Consider the following 9,587-nt stretch of genomic DNA (forward strand, 5'->3'; position numbering starts at 1 on the left):
ACGTGTGAACATATAATTAACAAAAACTGACATACCGGATGTTCATATATATATATATACTAGCTGAAGAGCCCGGCGTTGCCTGGGCATAGTAAATATCTGTGGTTAGTTATAGCACCTCACTTCTCTTATTTTCCCATCACGCCTCTCATTTTCCCCATCACATCTTTCATTTTCCCCCTCACATCTCTCATTTTCTCCCTCACACCTCTCATTTTCCCGCTCACTCCTCTTATTTTCCCCCTCACTCCTCTCATTCCCCCCTAACAATTGTCATTTCGACCTCACATCTGTCATTTTCCGATCTCTCCATTATTTTCCCTCACTCCTCTCATGTTGCACTCACACCTTTTCATTTTCACCTCACACCTCTCATTTTCACCTCAGTATATACATGTTTGTCATCTCCCTTATATATTGTATACACCTGTATGTCATCTCCTGTATATAGTATATACCTGTATGTCATCTCCCCAGTATATAGTATATACCTGCTGTATGTCATCTCTCCTGTATATAGTATATACCTGTATGTCATCTCCTCCTATACATAGCATATACCTGTATGTCATCTCCTCCTATACATAGCATATACCTGTAGGTAATCTCCTCCTGTATATAGTATATACCTGTATGTCATCTCCTCCTCTATATAGTATATACCTGTGTGTAATCTCTCCTGTATATAGTATATACCTGTATGTCATCTCCTCCTATACATAGCATATACCTGTAGGTAATCTCCTCCTGTATATAGTATATACCTGTATGTCATCTCCTGCTGTATGTAGTATGTACCTGTGTGTCATCTCCTCCTCTATATAGTATATACCTGTGTGTCATCTCTCCTGTATATAGTATATACCTGTGTGTCATCTCCTCCTGTATATAGTATATACCTGTGTGTCATCTCCCCTGTAAATAGTATATACCTGTGTGTCATCTCCTCCTGTATATAGTATATATCTGTATGTCATCTCCTCCTGTATTAGCCCTCGTTCACACGTTATTTGGTCAGTATTTTTACCTCAGTATTTGTAAGCTAAATTGGCAGCTTGATAAATCCCCAGCCAACAGTAAGCCCACCCCCTGGCAGTATATATTAGCTCACACATACACATAATAGACTGGTCATGTGACTGACAGCTGCCGGATTCCTATATGGTACATTTGTTGCTCTTGTAGTTTGTCTGCTTATTAATCAGATTTTTATTTTTGAAGGATAACACCAGACTTGTGTGTGTTTTAGGGCGAGTTTCGTGTGTCAAGTTGTGTGTGTTGAGTTGCGTGTGGCGACATGCATGTAGTGACTTTTGTGAGATGAGTTTTGTGTGGCGACATGCGTGTAGCAACTTTTTGTGTGTCGAGTTGCATGTGACAGGTTAGTGTAGCAAGTTGTGTGCAGCAAGTTTGCGCATGGCGAGTTTTGCACGGGGCGAGGTTTATGTGTGGTGCCTTTTGAGTATGTGCCAGTTTTGTGTGAGGCAACTTTTGCATGTGTTGCAACTTTTGTGCATGTGGCAATTTTTCTGCGTGTGCAAGTTTTGCGTGTGGCGAGTTTTCCATGAGGTGAGTTTTGCACGTGTGGCGAGTTTTGTATGTGGAGAGTTTTGCGCGTGGCGAGTTTTGAGCGGCGACTTTTGTGTTTCGACTTTTATGTGGCGAGGTTGGTGTATGTGTGGTGAAATGTGCACTGAGGGTTGTATATGTGTTCGAGCACGTGGTAGTGTGTGGCGCATTTTGTGTGTGTGTTCATATCCCCGTGGTGGTGTGGTGATTATCCCATGTTGGGGCCCCACCTTAGCAACTGTACGGTATATACTCTTTGGCGCCATCGCTGTCATTCTTTAAGTCCCCCTTGTTCACATCTGGCAGCTGTTAATTCGCCTCCAGCACTTTTCCTTTCATTTTTTCCCCATTATGTAGATAGGGGCAAAATTGTTTGGTGAATTGGAAAGCGCGGGGTTAAAATTTCACCTCACAACATAGGTTTGACGCTCTCGGGGTCCAGACGTGTGACTGTGCAAAATTTTGTGCCTGTAGCTGCGACGCCTCCAACACTTTTCCTTTCACTTTTTCCCCACTATGTAGATAGGGGCAAAATTGTTTGGTGAATTGGAAAGCGCGGGGTTAAAATTTCACCTCACAACATAGCCTATGACGCTTTCGGGGTCCAGACGTGTGACTGTGCAAAATTTTGTGGCTGTAGCTGCGACGGTTCAGATGCCAATCCCGGACATACACACACACACACATACACACATTCAGCTTTATATTTTAGATAAATCCCAACTGGAAAAGGATGAACAATGTTCAAAGACAGTGCAACTCCCTACATCTGGGGTGGGGAACCTATTTTTCTGCCAAGGGCCATTTGGAATTTTATAACAGCGTTCGGGGGCCGTATAAAATTATTAACTTAAACATTAGCCAGAGACCTGGTGACCAACATCACTGGTGCGGGAGGAGAGTAAATGTTTTTTTTTTATGTTGCAAGGAGAAGGACTACTTAATATAAAAAGGGTGAATAAGGTAGTGGACACAGATCAAACTAACTCACATGCTGCCAGGCTCCATGGGACCATACCTAAAGAGTTCGATTTGCTATTGGCTTGCTGACTTTCAAAGTCATCAACAAAAACAACTGACCTGCAGCCACTTTCCAGCTTCTGACAAGTATCACCACCCACATCAAGTAAAAGTCCAATCTTCCACTGCTGCTGATTCCGTCATATTTGACCGGATGAATGGCACCACATGTAGAACAAGTCCTTTACCAAAACTGCACACACCGTGTGTCAGGCATATTGGGATCCGTCATTGGACAGGTTGGACACCTCTTCATTTTGCGGGTTTTCTGATGCCATGACAGATTGGAAAATCGGAAATGACAATGCAGATGTTCTCGGGCCATAGCAACAAAGAATCTGCCGCAATCCGTCAGGAGATCTGCACCATGGCAGGGACCAGTCTGCCCAGTCATTGGCGCATTGGTGTTAGCACCAGCAAATCTCCATGGTACTAACACTCCTCATCACTCAGGAGCTGCAGGCTAAAACCACCTCACCAGCTGACAACAGACAGGTGACATCTACACTCTGCAGTGTCCTCTCACCTGGATGTATGTCTCCTCACACAACACTTGTTTCTTCGGCTTCATAATGGCAGTTCTCTCTGGGTCCTCGCCGAGCACAGCGAAGGCAGTGGACCCATGTTTCTGCGTTACTAGAGCCCCGGTATGTGAGCTGTCCGGTCCCGGGGCCGCCATCCTCACCACAACGACACAGGACTCAAATAGAAGGAAAATACTGGATGTTCCTGGAAGAGGAAGTGAAAGACGCGACCAGCTGTGGTGCCGTCCGTTCGCAGGGCTTGTTGGAAGATGTAGTTCAATGTCTTACTGTACTACTATACAGTACGACACAATACCGCACACACCTCTGAAGAATTAAAGGTCCCGCAGCCAAAAAATGGGCAAAGTGGCTGCGGGCCGCACAAGATGATATCGCGGGCTGGACGTTCCCCACCCCTGGTCTAAACTCTAAAGTAGATTTAAGGAAAGTAATTTGCAGAAGCATAGTCCAGCTGCCATGTCGGTACTCTAGAGCTCTGTGAGCTCCCTATTAATTGCCATCATTCCCAGCACCACATCTGATTAGTAGGCCCGGATGGTCATCATTTTTGAAACTCAATGCACACTATGAGGCTCTGGTCCAGCGGTCACGCACTACCAATGTGACTGCTGGACCAGAGTCTTGTGAATCTTTTTGCTCAACAGTACTTCATTGTAATTGGCCTGATCTATCAAGACTGGCGTTTTGTTAACTGTAATAAGATATGTCACAATGTATCAAGGGACATATGCCTTGTAATAAATTTGGATCATCTTTCAGATACTTTTGTGGTGTAAATTCTGATGAATTTGTTGACTCACCCCTCCCCACTCAGCTCTGCCCACTTTTAAAAAAGTTGGTGGAGCCGTCAGCGACTGTTGGAAAAAACATTAAAAGTTTCACAATTTCACAAAGTTTTGCAGCAGAATAAAGGCAAAAACTGTTGAATGAATTGGTCTCATAGCGTCTGGAAAAAAATAACAATGTATAGCTATATTTTAAAATTTTATGTCTAACAATCCATGGGTTAGTGCTTGTAAAATACTTGTCCCTGGTGCTGGCAAGCCACGCTATGCCACTGTGTGATACTATTATAATTGATTCAATGTGACACAATCTACAGAGAGAGATAACTGGTTGAACTATTTGTCAATTTCGACATTTTTATGAAGAATAAGAGGACCACAAAGTTACTCCAAAATTGTCATGTCATATGGTACACAAGCATGTTCTAAAACAAATTTGGGGAAAGTCAGGGTTCTCAAAAGGAGTAACTTTCCCATACACCACCATAAAAGCAAATATAAACATATAAATTTGGTTGCTTTAAAAAATGTTCACATCTTAAACATTAATGTTTTCATCTTAGAGTGCATAAGCAGTCTAATTAATGAAGATTGCTCCTCCACCTTTTGAGAGCACTGTAGTCTCCTTAAGGATAAATTTAGACATCCAGATTAATCATTCTGAGCTCAGGTTGTACCTGGACTGAATGCGAGTGTCCCGAGTTTAAGGGTATGTGCAGACGATCCTTAAGTGGCAGTGGTTTGGACACAGCGCATGTCCGCAGCATCCAAAGCTCTGCCGTCTATTGAACGCAGGTGAATCCACATGTGTTCACTGAACTGCATGGATTCACTGCGTCCAATACATTCTATTGGTGAAATTTCTCTTGCGAAGACTCGCAGCTCCACAAGAGAAATTGACATGTGTTGTGAATTTGCTTTTTGCTCCCTCTAGTGGTTACTAGTTTTTTGACTCTGGTTTTTCTGTCTTTCCTTTTATCCGCACCTGGGTCGTTAGTTAGGGGTGTTGCTATATAAGCTCCCTGGACCTTCAGTTCAATGCCTGGCAACGTAGTTATCAGAGCTAGTCTGCTGTGCTCTTGTCTACTGATCCTGGTTCCAGTTATATCAGCTAAGTCTGCCTTTTGCTTTTTGCTATTTGTTTTGGTTTTGTATTTTTGTCCAGCTTGTTCCAAATCTATATCCTGACCTTTGCTGGAAGCTCTAGGGGGCTGGTGTTCTCCCCCCGGACCGTTAGACGGTTCGGGGGTTCTTGAATTTCCAGTGTGGATTTTGATAGGGTTTTTGTTGACCATATAAGTTACCTTTCTTTATTCTGCTATCAGTAAGCGGGCCTCTCTGTGCTAAACCTGGTTCATTTCTGTGTTTGTCATTTCCTCTTACCTCACCGTCATTATTTGTGGGGGGCTTCTATCCAGCTTTGGGGTCCCCTTCTCTGGAGGCAAGAAAGGTCTTTGTTTTCCTCTACTAGGGGTAGCTAGATTCTCCGGCTGGAGCGTGTCATCTAGAATCAACGTAGGAATGATCCCCGGCTACTTCTAGTGTTGGCGTTAGGAGTAGATATATGGTCAACCCAGTTACCACTGCCCTATGAGCTGGATTTTTGTATTCTGCAGACTTCCACGTTCCTCTGAGACCCTCGCCATTGGGGTCATAACAGTTTGCCAGGCCAGTATTAAATGTTTAATGCATTGCAGAAGAGGGATTATAAGAAAGAAGATTCTGAGTTTTTTTTTTCTCCTTCCCCTTTACCTCAGAGTGGCTATGCTTGCTGCAGACATGAATGTCCAGACCTTGATTACAAGTGTGGACCAGCTGGCTACTCGTGTGCAGGGCATACAAGACTATGTTATCAGAAATCCTAGGTCAGAACCTAAAATACCGATTCCTGAACTGTTTTCCGGAGACAGGTTTAAGTTTAGGAATTTCGTGAATAATTGTAAATTGTTTTTGTCCCTGAGACCCTGTTCATCAGGAGATTCTGCTCAGCAAGTAAAGATTGTTATTTCGTTCTTACGGGGCGACCCTCAGGATTGGGCTTTTTCGCTGGCGCCAGGAGATCCGGCATTGGCTGATCTTGATGCGTTTTTTCTGGCGCTCGGTTTACTTTATGAGGAACCCAATCTTGAGATTCAGGCAGAAAAGGCCTTGCTGTCTATGTCTCAGGGGCAGGACGAGGCTGAAGTGTATTGCCAAAAATTTCGGAAATGGTCCGTGCTGACACATTGGAACGAGTGTGCACTGGCCGCTAATTTTAGAAATGGCCTTTCTGAAGCCATTAAGAATGTTATGGTGGGTTTTCCCATTCCCACAGGTCTGAATGATACTATGGCACTGGCTATTCAAATTGACCGGCGGTTGCGGGAGCGCAAAACCGCAAATTCCCTCATGGTGTTGTCTGAACAGACACCTAATTCGGTGCAATGTGATAGAAAAACCGCAAATTCCCTCATGGTGTTGTCTGAACAGACACCTGATTTAATGCAATGTGATAGAATCCTGACTAGAAATGAGCGGAAAATTCATAGACGCCGGAATGGCTTGTGCTACTACTGTGGTGATTCTACACATGTTATCTCAGCATGCTCTAAACGTATAGCTAAGGTTGTTAGTCCTGTCACCGTTGGTAATTTGCAACCTAAATTTATTCTGTCTGTAACTTTGATTTGCTCACTGTCATCTTATCCTGTCATGGCGTTTGTAGATTCAGGTGCTGCCCTGAGTCTCATGGATCTCTCATTTGCTAAGCGCTGTGGATTTACTCTTGAACCATTAGAAAATCCTATTCCTCTTAGGGGTATTGATGCTACACCATTGGCAGCAAATAAACCGCAGTATTGGACTCAGGTTACCATGTGCATGACTCCTGAACACCGCGAGGTGATACGTTTCCTGGTTTTACATAAAATGCATGATTTGGTCGTTTTAGGGCTGCCATGGTTACAGACCCATAATCCAGTCCTGGACTGGAAGGCTATGTCAGTCTCAAGTTGGGGCTGTCGTGGTATTCATGAGGATTCCCTGCCTGTGTCTATTGCTTCTTCTACGCCTTCGGAAGTTCCGGAGTATTTGTCTGATTATCAGGATGTCTTCAGTGAGTCTGAGTCCAGTGCACTGCCTCCTCATAGGGACTGTGACTGTGCTATAGATTTGATCCCAGGCAGTAAATTTCCTAAGGGAAGACTGTTTAATCTGTCGGTACCTGAACATACCGCTATGCGTTCATATATCAAGGAGTCTCTGGAAAAAGGACATATTCGTCCGTCTTCTTCCCCTCTTGGTGCGGGATTCTTTTTTGTGGCAAAAAAGGACGGATCTTTGAGACCTTGTATTGATTATCGGCTTTTAAATAAGATCACTGTCAAATTTCAGTATCCTTTACCGCTGTTGTCTGACTTGTTTGCCCGGATTAAGGGTGCCAAGTGGTTCACCAAGATAGACCTTCGTGGTGCGTACAACCTTGTGCGCATTAAGCAAGGTGATGAATGGAAAACCGCATTCAATACGCCCGAAGGTCATTTTGAGTACTTGGTGATGCCTTTTGGGCTCTCCAATGCGCCTTCAGTTTTTCAGTCCTTTATGCATGACATTTTCCGGAAGTATCTGGATAAATTTTTGATTGTTTATCTGGATGATATTTTGGTTTTTTCTGATAATTGGGATTCGCATGTGGAGCAGGTCAGGTTGGTCTTTAAAATTTTGCGTGAAAATTCTTTGTTTGTCAAGGGCTCAAAGTGTCTCTTTGGTGTACAGAAGGTTCCCTTTTTGGGGTTCATTTTTTCCCCTTCTGCTGTGGAGATGGACCCAGTCAAGGTCCGAGCTATTCTTGATTGGACTCAGCCCTCGTCAGTTAAGAGTCTTCAGAAGTTCTTGGGCTTCGCTAACTTCTACCGTCGTTTTATCGCTAATTTTTCTAGCATTGTGAAACCTTTGACGGATATGACCAAGAAGGGCTCCGATGTAGCTAACTGGGCTCCTGCTGCCGTGGAGGCTTTCCAGGAGTTGAAACGCCGGTTTACTTCGGCGCCTGTTTTGTGCCAGCCTGACGTCTCACTTCCCTTTCAGGTTGAGGTGGATGCTTCGGAGATTGGGGCAGGGGCCGTTTTGTCGCAGAGAGGCCCTGGTTGCTCTGTTATGAAACCTTGTGCCTTTTTCTCTAGGAAGTTTTCGCCTGCCGAGCGAAATTATGATGTGGGCAATCGGGAGTTGTTGGCCATGAAATGGGCATTTGAGGAGTGGCGTCATTGGCTCGAGGGTGCTAAGCATCGTGTGGTGGTCTTGACTGATCACAAAAATCTGATGTATCTCGAGTCTGCTAAACGCCTTAATCCGAGACAGGCCCGCTGGTCATTGTTTTTCTCCCGCTTTGATTTTGTTGTCTCGTATTTACCAGGTTCAAAGAATGTGAAGGCCGATGCTCTTTCTAGGAGCTTTGTGCCTGATGCTCCTGGAGTCGCTGATCCTGTTGGTATTCTTAAAGATGGAGTTATCTTGTCAGCTATTTCTCCGGATCTGCGACGTGTGTTGCAGAGATTTCAGGCTGATAGGCCTGAGTCTTGTCCACCTGACAGACTGTTTGTTCCGGATAAGTGGACCAGCAGAGTCATTTCCGAGGTTCATTCCTCGGTGTTGGCAGGTCACCCGGGAATTTTTGGCACCAGAGATCTGGTGGCCAGGTCCTTTTGGTGGCCTTCCTTGTCAAGAGATGTGCGGTCATTTGTGCAGTCCTGTGGGACTTGTGCTCGAGCTAAGCCTTGCTGTTCTCGTGCCAGCGGTTTGCTCTTGCCCTTGCCTGTCCCGAAGAGACCTTGGACACATATCTCCATGGATTTCATTTCTGATCTTCCGCTATCTCAGGGCATGTCCGTTATCTGGGTGATATGTGATCGCTTCTCCAAGATGGTCCATTTGGTTCCTTTGCCTAAGCTGCCTTCCTCTTCCGATCTGGTTCCTGTGTTTTTCCAGAACGTGGTTCGTTTGCACGGCATCCCTGAGAATATTGTGTCAGACAGAGGATCCCAGTTCGTTTCCAGGTTCTGGCGATCCTTTTGTAGTAGGATGGGCATTGATTTGTCGTTTTCGTCTGCTTTCCATCCTCAGACTAATGGACAGACGGAGCGAACCAATCAGACTTTGGAGGCTTATTTGAGGTGTTTTGTCTCTGCTGATCAGGACGATTGGGTGACATTCTTGCCGTTGGCTGAGTTTGCCCTTAATAATCGGGCTAGTTCCACCACCTTGGTTTCGCCTTTTTTCTGCAACTCTGGTTTCCATCCTCGCTTTTCTTCGGGTCATGTGGAGCCTTCTGACTGTCCTGGGGTGGATTCTGTGGTGGATAGGTTGCAGCAGATCTGGAATCATGTGGTGGACAACTTGAAGTTGTCACAGGAGAAGGCTCAGCGCTTTGCCAACCGCCGCCGCGGTGTGGGTCCCCGACTACGCGTTGGGGATTTGGTGTGGCTTTCTTCCCGCTTTGTTCCTATGAAGGTCTCCTCTCCCAAATTTAAACCTCGTTTTATTGGGCCTTACAAGATATTGGAAATCCTTAATCCTGTATCTTTTCGTCTGGATCTTCCTGTGTCGTTTGCTATTCACAATGTATTTCATAGGTCCTTGTTGCGGCGGTACATTGTGCCTGTAGTTCCTTCTGCTGAGCCTCCTGCTCCGG

Source organism: Ranitomeya variabilis, chromosome 6 (assembly GCF_051348905.1).
Source record: "Ranitomeya variabilis isolate aRanVar5 chromosome 6, aRanVar5.hap1, whole genome shotgun sequence".
In the NCBI taxonomy this organism is placed as follows: domain Eukaryota; kingdom Metazoa; phylum Chordata; class Amphibia; order Anura; family Dendrobatidae; genus Ranitomeya; species Ranitomeya variabilis.